Genomic DNA, 11,539 nt, shown 5'->3' on the forward strand with positions numbered 1-11,539 from the left:
GGGGACATGGGTTCAGGTCTTGGTTTCAGTTTTGCCACAAATTACTTTGACATCATTTAACACTGCATTCACAAATGGGCTTAATGTGTGATGCCAATCATGTTTGTGATTAAATATGAAGAGGCTGCCTGGAACATTCTGTCGAGAAAGATTTTAAGGTCACGTACGGGTTCAGCAGAGATTTCTTTGACTGATTAGTGATTTCTGCCATGTGTGTAGGATGGGAGAGTGACAGCATGCATGCCTTCTCTCTGTCCTTCCTGTGACTCTTTTCCTCACCTGTAAGATTACCTAGACTAGAAGATCTTTAGTGTCCTTGTAGTTTTAAAATGCTCGTAATAAACAGGGCATATATCAAACAAAGGAGGAGGACAGGTGGGGAGCTGCCACAGAGGGCAGAGTTTGGTTACCTGTGGTTCTGTAGTTAAAAGTGGGAAAGATTACTTTAAATGTAATGTAAGAAAAGCTAAATTTCAGGAAAGTTTCATCCAATGTTGAGTGAACAGGCTTCTGGGACCCAGACTAGGATGGTCTAGCATTTAGTACTTTCTGGTCATTTGGCTAGAAGGTACGCAGGGCAAAGGTGCAACACTTTTAGAAAATTTGTTGGGGGAGACTCTTGGAATAGTTGTTTATAACAACTAAAGGAGGAAACTTGAAAGAGCCTTGAGATTGCCAGTCCCCTGTGGGGAAAGAGCTGAATGATGACAGAAATGGAGGAGGGCCCATGTCTTCTCAAAGATTAGAGTGAAATGATAGATTTTTGTGTCTTCTTTCGGGCCTAGCCAGTAGAAGCCTGTGGATCTTCTTGAAAAGGAGCTGGCCTGTCCACTTGTTATGTGTTGTTCCTGTTGAACTGCCTGATCCTACTTTCTCCTGAAGTTTGAGAGCCATGGTTCTAGAATAGAGCCAGGAGCCAGAACAGGAAGCCAATTGTGCAACCAGGTAGGGGTCTGGCTCCTCTGGATCTGTAGTAGGAGAACAGTTAGAGATTTCTCAAAGCCTGAGAGAGTTTTCTGGTGCTGTGGAAATCTTCAGAGTGCTGGAAATGGAACATTTCAATGCTTTTGATGCCATGAGTCTGCAGAGAGAACATCTGGAAAACTGACCCTGAGCCTACTTGAGATGGCAGTTTTCTTCTCCTTTTTGCTACCTGGAGACCCTCCTCTGCTCCAGAGCTGCCAACGAAGCAGACTGGATTTAGTCACCCAGCCCATGCTCCAGGCCTCTGCCTCTCAAGTGGGGACCCACCCTCACCTAGCACCCCAGCCTAACCAAAGCTTCTAGGCTGCACCATCTCATGGGGTAGCTACTGGCCATTTGCAGTCATGAGATAAAATAAAAATTCCAGTTTCTCAGCTGCACTAACTACATTTCAGGTGTTCAATAGCTATTTGTGGCAGGGACTACTGAATTGGGTAGCACAGATATAGAACATTTCTGTCATCATAGAATGTTCTGTTGGGTGGTGCTACTCTTGATTGTGTATCTGGGAAGCCACTGTGGACAGATGGATCCACAATAATAATCATAAACAGCAAACCTAAAATCAGACAAAAGGGGCAAAGTGTGCATATTTCCTTTCATGTAAGATGTGAATAGGCTAAATTCATTGGTTGAAAGACAGAAAAGTTCAGAATGAGTGTAAAAAATATACTATATGCTGTTTGTAAGAAGCGTATGCACTACGAAGTGGCCAAGAAAGGTTGAAAAGTTCTTGTAGATGCAGGATAGTGATGTGGTATGGACTTCATGTAGCTGTTTATTATCTAATTTTATGAGGGATGTTATCAAGCTGTGGTTTTAGAGTAGAATACAGATTGGGCTTGAGGTTCATGCTAAAGGAAATTAACAAACTTGTGAACAAAAGACATCACTATCTTTCTGTGATTCTCTATGGGAACATTGTTCTGCTAGAGGTGAGGGAAGCAGGAGAGCAGTCTCTTTAAGATATGTCTTGTGGAGGAGGCAGGCTTCCAACCAGCTGGAAAGAACCTGTGGTGGGGCAGCTGGTAGGCTCCTTCCCTGGGAGAATTTACCCTGACTGGCAGTGTCTTCATACCTCACCAAGGGGCCTGTCTGTGCAGGGCCATTAGTGGGCAGAACCACCTTGGGATACAGCAGGTCTTTCTACCCACACTAGCTGCCTACCTCTGGGGGTTGGGAAAGGCAGTTGGGGCCCATCGACCCTGATCACTATCATCAGATTCCTTCAGACCCAGCACACAATTTCCATTTGCATTTTTGCCGGTCCATTTTCAGGCCACATACCTTAGGATAGTCCTGGTATATTAGAACATCTTTTTCCTCTGATGTTTCCCCACCTGTAATATGTTCTTGAGAGATTACAATATAGACAACAATAGGAACTGAAAAATTTAGAAGTATATCTTAGCCATTATGTGATAGAAATCTACCATAAGTCAACTAAGACATTTTAGTAAATGTGGTATGCATAAGAGTATTTTCTTAGGATGAAAATGCAGAGTAAAACAAACACTTGATGTGGGAAGCAAAGTATGCTTGTTTTTTGTCAGCCTTTTCCTTGGACCTAATTCTGTGATGACACAGAACAGATATTCAATACATGGCATTAAATTAATGTCATTTAGGGATATGGATTGTTTTCAGAAACTTGTATCTTAATTAGAAAGATAATTCAAAGTCGTGTGAGCTAAAATTATAAAACTCGAGCTAAAAGCTGAAATACAGTGTACCCAATTAGAATCATATAAGCAAATAGGATTATTTTGTGTTTCTTTTTTTGTCGTGCTTGAAAATGTGAGTGGAAGGCTGTGATGTTGACAAACTGAAAACCTAAAATAACCTAGGTGTTTTGCATTAACTTTTATTTTTCTCCCCCAGTCCAGGATGCGTGGGATTCGCAGCCTGGAGTCCCAGAGTGATGACAGGTCTTCATGCTAAACACAGGCAGAGACTAAGTGATGACTAAGTTCCTGTTCATTTAAACAACGGATCATTTTCTTCCTGAGTTTGCCAGTGTTAGGGGTGGGCAAGAGAACATGTGCTTCGTGTGGTATCACTGTCATGTGTGAGTGTGACATTTTCTTCCTCTTTAGGAGGTTGGATTACTCATGCACATGTACTTGGGGGAGTTTATCCTAGCTGAGAGCACTCCCCACTCTGTTTGCCGGATGACATAGAAGAGAAGACCCTCCAGCATGAAGATTTGACAGGCAGATGCTGCAGTGGCCTCTGAACTGGAGGTGGTACAACAGTGACATCAGGGGACTGAAGGCATTTTATTTTATTTTTTTATTTTATTTTATTTTTTTAATTTTTTTTTCAACGTTTTTTATTTATTTTTGGGACAGAGAGAGACAGAGCATGAACGGGGGAGGGGCAGAGAGAGAGGGAGACACAGAATCGGAAACAGGCTCCAGGCTCCGAGCCATCAGCCCAGAGCCTGACGCGGGGCTCGAACTCACAGACCGCGAGATCGTGACCTGGCTGAAGTCGGACGCTTAACCGACTGCGCCACCCAGGCGCCCCTGAAGGCATTTTATAACACTTTTCCGTGTTATATCTTTTTTCAGAAAGACACCAGTAACAGAATGTAAGACAGTTCTTAGAAATTTCTGTTGTGTGTGGTGTCAGCCGGATTCTGGACACTTGGGGTTTATCTTGTTGGCAGGCTTTTATTAATACCCGGGGACCTGGAAGAACCAAATAGTAGAGAGAGGTGTATTTTTCACTCTCTTACTATCTTTGGTCAAAAATGCTTTACGCGTGTCATCAGCTGGCAGGTTCAGGGAACACCGTCATGGAGTGTCCCAACTACTGACTGATACTGGGGCTGTGTTGGAACTTAGTAATTCAGGAAATGTTGAGCCCTTTCCAATCACCCTGCATCTCTTCTCACTGCCCTAAGTTCATTACACCCCTGACTGTAGTCCTGGGCAGTCTTCCTGCTGGGAGGATTCTCCTAATTTCATTCTTGGCCTTTTGGTGTCCTTCCTGATTATAGAATCGGCTGTAAAATAACATATTACCATTAGGTGTCGCTGTCTAACATAGAATGTTAGACAAGATTCCGTGAAAATTCAAGATTTCAGTTTATTTAAAAAATCCAATTGGTATTGTAGGACATTAACTCTGTACATTTTGAAAACAATTTTTTTCTTGAAAAGAAGAACTAATTGCAGGTATAATAAATGGGAAATCTTCAGTCAGAATTGTTTAAGTAAATAAAATTTGAAAGTTGATTTTATTTGTTGAAGAGATTGCAAGACAAAATCCAAGCCTTTTGGCTGGCACTCAAGGCTTTCCCTGACTTAGCTCAAGCATACATTTCCAAAATTACATCTTTTGTCTTTAAGTATACCCCCCTCAGTCAAATTGGGCCATTTATCATTCTTTGATATTCTTATATTTTTCTGTGCTCTTCCATTTATCTTCCAATATCCTTTCATTTCCCAATATCATCTGTTCAAATACTTCTTACAGATTTCCTCTTACAGATAAGCTCAGATGTTAAGTCCTCTATGGAACCTTTCTCAATCTCAGATGGAATCATGTATTCCTCCTCCTGCATCTCTATGCCACCTTATCATGCTTCTGGTACAACATTTTGTAAACACTAGCTAGAATAATATCTATTTCTGTCTTATCATGAAAGCAAGGACTAAGATATAATTGCCACAAAGCCTAGAAGGGTGCTTAGAATAAAGGTTAATAAATGGAAACGATGTTAGTTAAGTAAATGAATTAATAATGAAAAATAGATACAGGAAATTTTGATTCTAGCTCACTTTTGAAGCGTTGCCAATTCACTGGGCATTGGAAAGTGGCCATACAATGCTAATTAAAGAGTAATGATAAATGGCAGTGTATCAATGTATGAAGAAATACATCCAACACGGTGCTGTAGGGAGCCAATCAGTACAATTGATTTATTGGCCATGATAATTGATGACATGAGAAAGTAAACAGCTCATCAATGCCCTAGAATCTCTATTTAGAACCTTGTGCTTTTTAGTCATGCTTTTGTGCATAAAAATACAGCTAGAAATACATACAATATACTCTGTGGGTATTTAATTTAGAAAATGCTTTTCCTCTGTCCTCCATATTCATGATGAAAATGAGAGGAACTGCTTAGAAGAGAGGATAGAAAGTCTACCAAGTTAAATTAAGGAGACAGAAGTTTGAGTTCATCCTTTAGCAACTCAGCCCATCAGGAAGAGATGAAGACCAAACTTCATCAACAACAATTTTTCTTATCAGTGTTGGCCTTCGTGATCATTACTGGTAAACTTGTTTGCCTTCCTATCTTGCTGCTTGTATGGAAGAAGGCTTATTCCATCATAGCCAAAAAAGTTGGTAAACTGTCCCTGTAAGCAGAGATTCTATGAATCCGGAGAGTCCCCAAGTGCTCAAGAGCTGACTACCCATGCTCATGGGCACTTGTCCTCTAAACTGTGTTACAGTATTGAGTGAACTGGCTACTATTTTAATTTAAAAAATTATAAGAGGCTACTTACAGAAAATGGAGTAGTTATATATTTTGTTTGATGAATTTACCCAGGAGAGTCTAAAATTTAACTACTTATGCATGCTTTTGATATTATTTGCATCTCCTTTTATACTCTACCACCATGAAGATGTTTCTAAAAAATAACCTAAAATGACCTTTAAAAAATGTTGTATGTGTTTCGGGAAATACATACATAGGATTGCTAATGTGTGATGGTGATCAACTAGTTATATTTGATTTACCTCCTAACCTTTATGGTTAGATATTTATGAAAGTACGTGCCATTGCGGAGGAGGAGTGTCATGGAAACATAAAAATGATTATCTGGAGTGTCTGGGTGGCTCAGTTGGTTAAGCATGTGACTTCAGCTCAGGTCATGATCTCACAGTTTATGGGTTCGATCCTTGCGTTGGGCTCTGTGCTGACAGCTCAGAGCCCGAAGCCTGCTTCGGTTTCTGTGTCTTCCTCTCTCTCTGTCCCTCCCCTACTCGCGTTCTGTCTGTCTGTCTGTCTGTCTCTCTCTCTCAAAAATAAACATTAAAAAATTAAAAAGAATGATTTTCTGATTTGGCAACATTCTGGGCAACATTCTGATTTGGCAACATTGCCTCTGCTGTATGGACAAATAAGAACCTTGATCTGTGTATCACCAACAAGGAAGTAGTAGGAAAAAGCAACTGCCCACATGGTATATTGTCTCTTAACTGTCACAGTTAGGAGTTTCCTTCTGTCCTGGACCACAGTTGCTTTGTAATGTGGCTGAAGCTATTCCTTTGTCTCCATTCAGGACCTTGAGAAAATCTGTGGGATGTATATGAACCATTACTCTGGGGTTTTCAGTGCCTCAATTTTGGTTGAGTACCAATATGCCAGGCAGCAACAGTGAGTGTGAGATGGAACCTCTTCAACTTCCACATTTCCTGGACTTTCCAGGCAGGATTTTGCAAAGGGATCACTGGAGTTCTGTCTAAACTGGTGTGTCAGAATGGTGTAAGTTCTTCCCCTAGTCTGGGGATGGCAGAGCGGTTTGCCTAGAGAGGGAGCTTCAAGAGGACCAGTCATGAAGACAACTGTCCCACACACTGATATGAGAAAGCTAAAGGAATTGTGGACAGAGATATTAATATGAACTGAAGGTTTGTAATATATATGTATACACACAAAATTGGACAGATATAGGAATAAGCAATAATTGTTGCAGATAATAATGATTGATGGATGCTAAAATTAATGGGTGAAAGTGTAATGAAGAGCAGGATATTTGTATCATTTGAAAGCCTCTCTCCAGGAAATACTTATTAATTATAAAGTGGAAAACAGTAACTTTATAACAGATTAATCTGGCAAGCACTCCCTTATCCAAATGATCAGTTAACATCATCAAGATGACATAACATTTTATATCTCCTGAGGTGATGCACTGAGAAGACACAACATCATTTCTGTGGTGTTCTTGCCAAAAATGCGTATCCTCAATCTAATCATCAGAACACATCAGACAAACCAGAATTGAGGGAAATTCAACACAACAACTGGCGAAATTCCCTTCCAAAAGTTTCAAAGTCACGAAAGACAAAGAAGACTGAGGAACTGTCACAGATTTGGGGAAACTAAGGAGATATGACAGCTAAATGTTGGTTTCTGCAATTTATCCTAGAGCAGAAAAGAACATTAGTGGGACCATTGGTAAACTTCTACTAAAGATCTGTAATCAGTTAATAGTATTATATCAATGTTAAAACTCTGGTTTCTATAACTGAACTATTCAAATGTTAATGTTAACATTAGGGGATGCTGAACGAAGTGTATACAGGAACTCTCTCTTTTTGCAACTCTTTAAAAATTTTTTTTAATGTTTACTTATCTTTGAGAGACGGAGAGCGAGCGAGAGCACAAGCAGGGGAGAGGCAGAGAGGGAGACACAGAACCAGAAGCAGGCTCCAGGCTCTGTGCTGATAGGCTGACAGCAGTAAGCCTGATGTAGGGCTTGAACCCATAGACTGTGAGATCATGACCTAAGATGAAGTCGGATGCTTAACTGCCTGAGCCACCCAGGTGCCCTTACAATTCATTTAAGGACTGAAATTACTCAATATAAAATATTTTTTAAATCTCCAGTAAGAGAGTAAAAAGTCAGTCACAGAGTAGGAGAAGGTATTTTACAATATGTATATATATTGTGTGTGTGTGTATATATATATACATATATGTGTGTGTGTGTGTGTGTGTGTGTGTGTGTGTGTGTATATATATATATATATATATATATATATATATATATGGCTATTAACTATATCCATAATATATAAAAAGGCATCTACACATTGATAAGAAAAAGATGGCTCAAAATAGAAAGTCCTTGAATAACCATTTCCCAAAAGAGGATATTCAAATGGTCAATAAGCAAATGAAACAATGAAATACCACTGCAGGCCTCCAAATATAGATAAAATAAAAAATAAACTGACAATCCTAAAAGTTAGAAAGGATTTGGAGCAACTGAAACATCCACCCATTGCTTATAAAACTCTTCACGGAATCTGTCAAAACTATGTGTACAGAAAACTTATGGCTAACGTGTACTGCCCAAAACATATTTATAATTCCAAACTACAAATAACTCAAATGTGTATCATTAGGAGTTGGGGTAAATAAATAGTAGCATATTCAAACAATGGAATATGGTACTTGAGCAGTGGGAATGAACATATTCTGACTAGTTACAACATGGATGAATCTTAAAAACAAAATCTTGAGCAAAGGAGGTTAGGTATAAAAGAACACATACTATGCAATTCCATTTATGTAAATTTCAAAAATAGGTGAAACTAATCTGTGATGATATAAGTCAAGGAAGTAATTACCTTTGGGTGGGGTTAATGATTGGAAGAGGGCACAAGGAACATGTAGAGGATTTCATGTCTCATAGAATCTCTCAGATAAACATCTGTAGAGGCTGTGCTTGCCCACATTCAGAGGAAGGCCTGAGAAGAAGACACTGTCAGAGTTGGGAACACTAGTGGGAACAAAGGGAGAACTGCCCCTGTTGATTGGCAATCACCAGACCTGGTTAAAATTTTTCCTCTTTCAAGATGTATGAGTAAGGGGAAAAACCATTAAATAACCTTTAGAAAAGTTCTATATAATGTGAATAAGAAGACCCACTACTTCAAAGTACTATTTAAAAATGTGTCAAACCATAAACAAAACAAAAAGACAACCTCGTGAATTGGAGAAGATACTTACAAAGGATATATCTGATAAGGGCTTAATATACAAAATATATAAAGAACTTCTACAGCTCAACACCGAAAATACACCCAAACAGTCCAATTAAAAAAATGGGCAGAGGACCTGAATGGACATTTTTCCAGAGAACACATACAGATGGTCAGCAGGTACATGAAAAGATTCTCAACATCACTAATCATCAGGGAAATGAAAGTCAGAACCACACTGAGACATCACCTTACATCTGTTAGAATGACTAAAAAAAAAAAAGGACAAGAAATATCAAGTGTTGGTGAGTATTTAGAGAAAAAGGGATCCTACGCTATTGGTGAGAAGGCAAACTGGTACAGTCACTGTGGAAAACAGTATGGAGTTTCCTCAAAAAATTAAAAATAGAAATACTATATGATCTAATAAATTCACTATTGGGTATTTACCCAAAGAAAATGAAAACATTAATTCTAAAAGATACATGCACCCCTACATTTGTTGCAACATTGTTCACAACAGCCAAGATATAGATACAACCTAAGCATCCATCAGTAGAGGAATGTATAGAGAAGATGTGGTATATGTACACAATGGAATATTACACAGCCATAAAAAGAATGAGACTGTACCATCTGAGGCAACATGGATGGATCTTGAGGGTATTATGCTGAGTGAAATTGAGTCAGACTGAGAAAGACAAATACCATATAATTTCTCTTGTATGTGGAATCTAAAACAACAACAAATGAATACACAGGCAAAAAGCAGAATCAGACCTATAAATAAGAAGAACAAACTGATGGTTGCTAAAGGGGAGGAGGGTGAGGGGTTGGGCAAGATGGGTGAGGGGGAGAGGGAGATACAGACTTCCAGTTATGAATGAATAAAAGGCACAGCATAAGGAATAGCCAATGATGCTGTCACAACGATGTATGGGGACAGATGGTAGCTATATGCTTGTGGTGAACATAACACATAGGCTTGTAGAATCACTATGTTTTACACCTGAAACCAGTGTAACATTGTGTGTCAACTATACTCAAAATTAAAAAAAAAAAACAGAGAAAGGAGGTAGGTGAATCAGTGAAACAGTGAAAGAGGTTTGAAGATCTTCACTGCTGGCTTTGAAGTTGAAGGGAAAAGCCACGAATCAGGGAATGCAGACAGTATCTAGAAGCTGGAAACGGGCAAGGAAATTCTTGCCTAGAACCTCCAGGAGACACACAGCCCTGCTGATATCTGGATTTTAGCCCTGTGACGCCAGTCGGACTTCTGACCCATGTAACTGTAAGGATAATATATTTATATTGTTATAAAAAATGTGTGAATGATCAATAGTAAAAGAAAGTTTAGGATACACATGCTTTGAGTTATTAAATGACAAAAAAAAAAAAACTATGAAAGAGTATCTGAAGGGGGACTTGATAAAGATTAAAAGAGAACTTCCATAGTTAAGAAAAGAAGCTGTAGAAATTAAAACTCCACTGCAGAATTAAAATCCGTATTGGGTTTAGTTAATTCAGAATCTTTTATGCAATGGAGAAAAAAAGAAAATCATAAGAAAGAATGATAGATTTGGGAGATAGAATATGAAGCTATGAATAATTGGTGCCCTTGAGAATGAGACCAAATGAGAAGAGTAAAAACTGTAATTAAGTATATAACCAAAGATCTATAAAGAAAAGTTTCTGGATTGGAAAAAAATTATCTGACACTGTAGGCTGAGGAATCCTAGGTATATGTTGGTGAAAATATGAATTTCCAGTATAAAAATAATTTAAACTTTTCAAGCAAGCAAAATAAACAAGTTACTTGCAAGGATATAAAAATCAGATTGTCCTAAAGGACCATGATGTGGGTGCTGATGTCAGACACAGGTGTAGAATGAGGCCCAAGTAATTGTTTTAAATTGGTCCTCAAATGAAATACAGAAATAAACTAAAAGAGAAGACAAGATGAAAAACAACTCCATGATACTTTAGGTGCACATTCTTGGGTTTACTGGCAAAGATTGGAAAGTAAAAGCATATCACATTAATATTTATATCACTATTGAATTTTATAATTAGAAAATAATATAAGTTCACAAATGATTTCAAAAAATTTTGATCATACTCATGAAAAACTAGCTTTCCATTGCCCAAATAATTAAATGAAATGAATATATAAATATGACTGAATTCTTTAGATATATGTATATGTAAGACTAAAAGTGAGTTCTGCAAATGCTAACAGAGGTTAACTAGTTATTGAAATCATGGATGACTTTTTGTTGTTGTTATTATCTCAAGAGGGACAGAGACAGTGTGAGTTGGGAGAGCCTGCGCAGAGCCTGACACGAGGCTCGAACTCATGAAACCATGAGATCTTGACCTGAGTGGAAACCAAGAGTCAGGTGCTTAACTGACTGAGCCACCCGGGCACCCTGATCATACAGCACTTTTATATTCTTTCTTTGTTTTTTCATTTTTATAAACAGCAAAAATATATTAAAGCTGCAAATCAAAGCAAAAGCAGGCAATGCTTTCTGTTCATAAAGGAAAAAAAAAAAAAAACAGAATCAAGGTACTGTTCAAATATTCAGCCAGGTTTGTTTTCTTACTTCATCTGTGAATAATTGCAGACATCAAATGAGAACAAGGCAGGAAAGTCTCTGAACCCATTTCAAGGTTCTAATCATATTGATAATGCTTCAAGTTTGTCTTTTCTTTATGGAGCCACAAAATCTTTTTAGGGCTATTAGAGCTGCCTTATGTAATCCTAAAGTATATGTCATTCTCCACCTTTACAAAGCTAGGCTCATTATCTTAAGTAGGGCAT

The sequence above is a fragment of the Panthera pardus genome, unplaced genomic scaffold (assembly GCF_024362965.1).
Source record: "Panthera pardus isolate Hobbes unplaced genomic scaffold, ASM2436296v1 HiC_scaffold_24, whole genome shotgun sequence".
Lineage (NCBI taxonomy): Eukaryota > Metazoa > Chordata > Mammalia > Carnivora > Felidae > Panthera > Panthera pardus.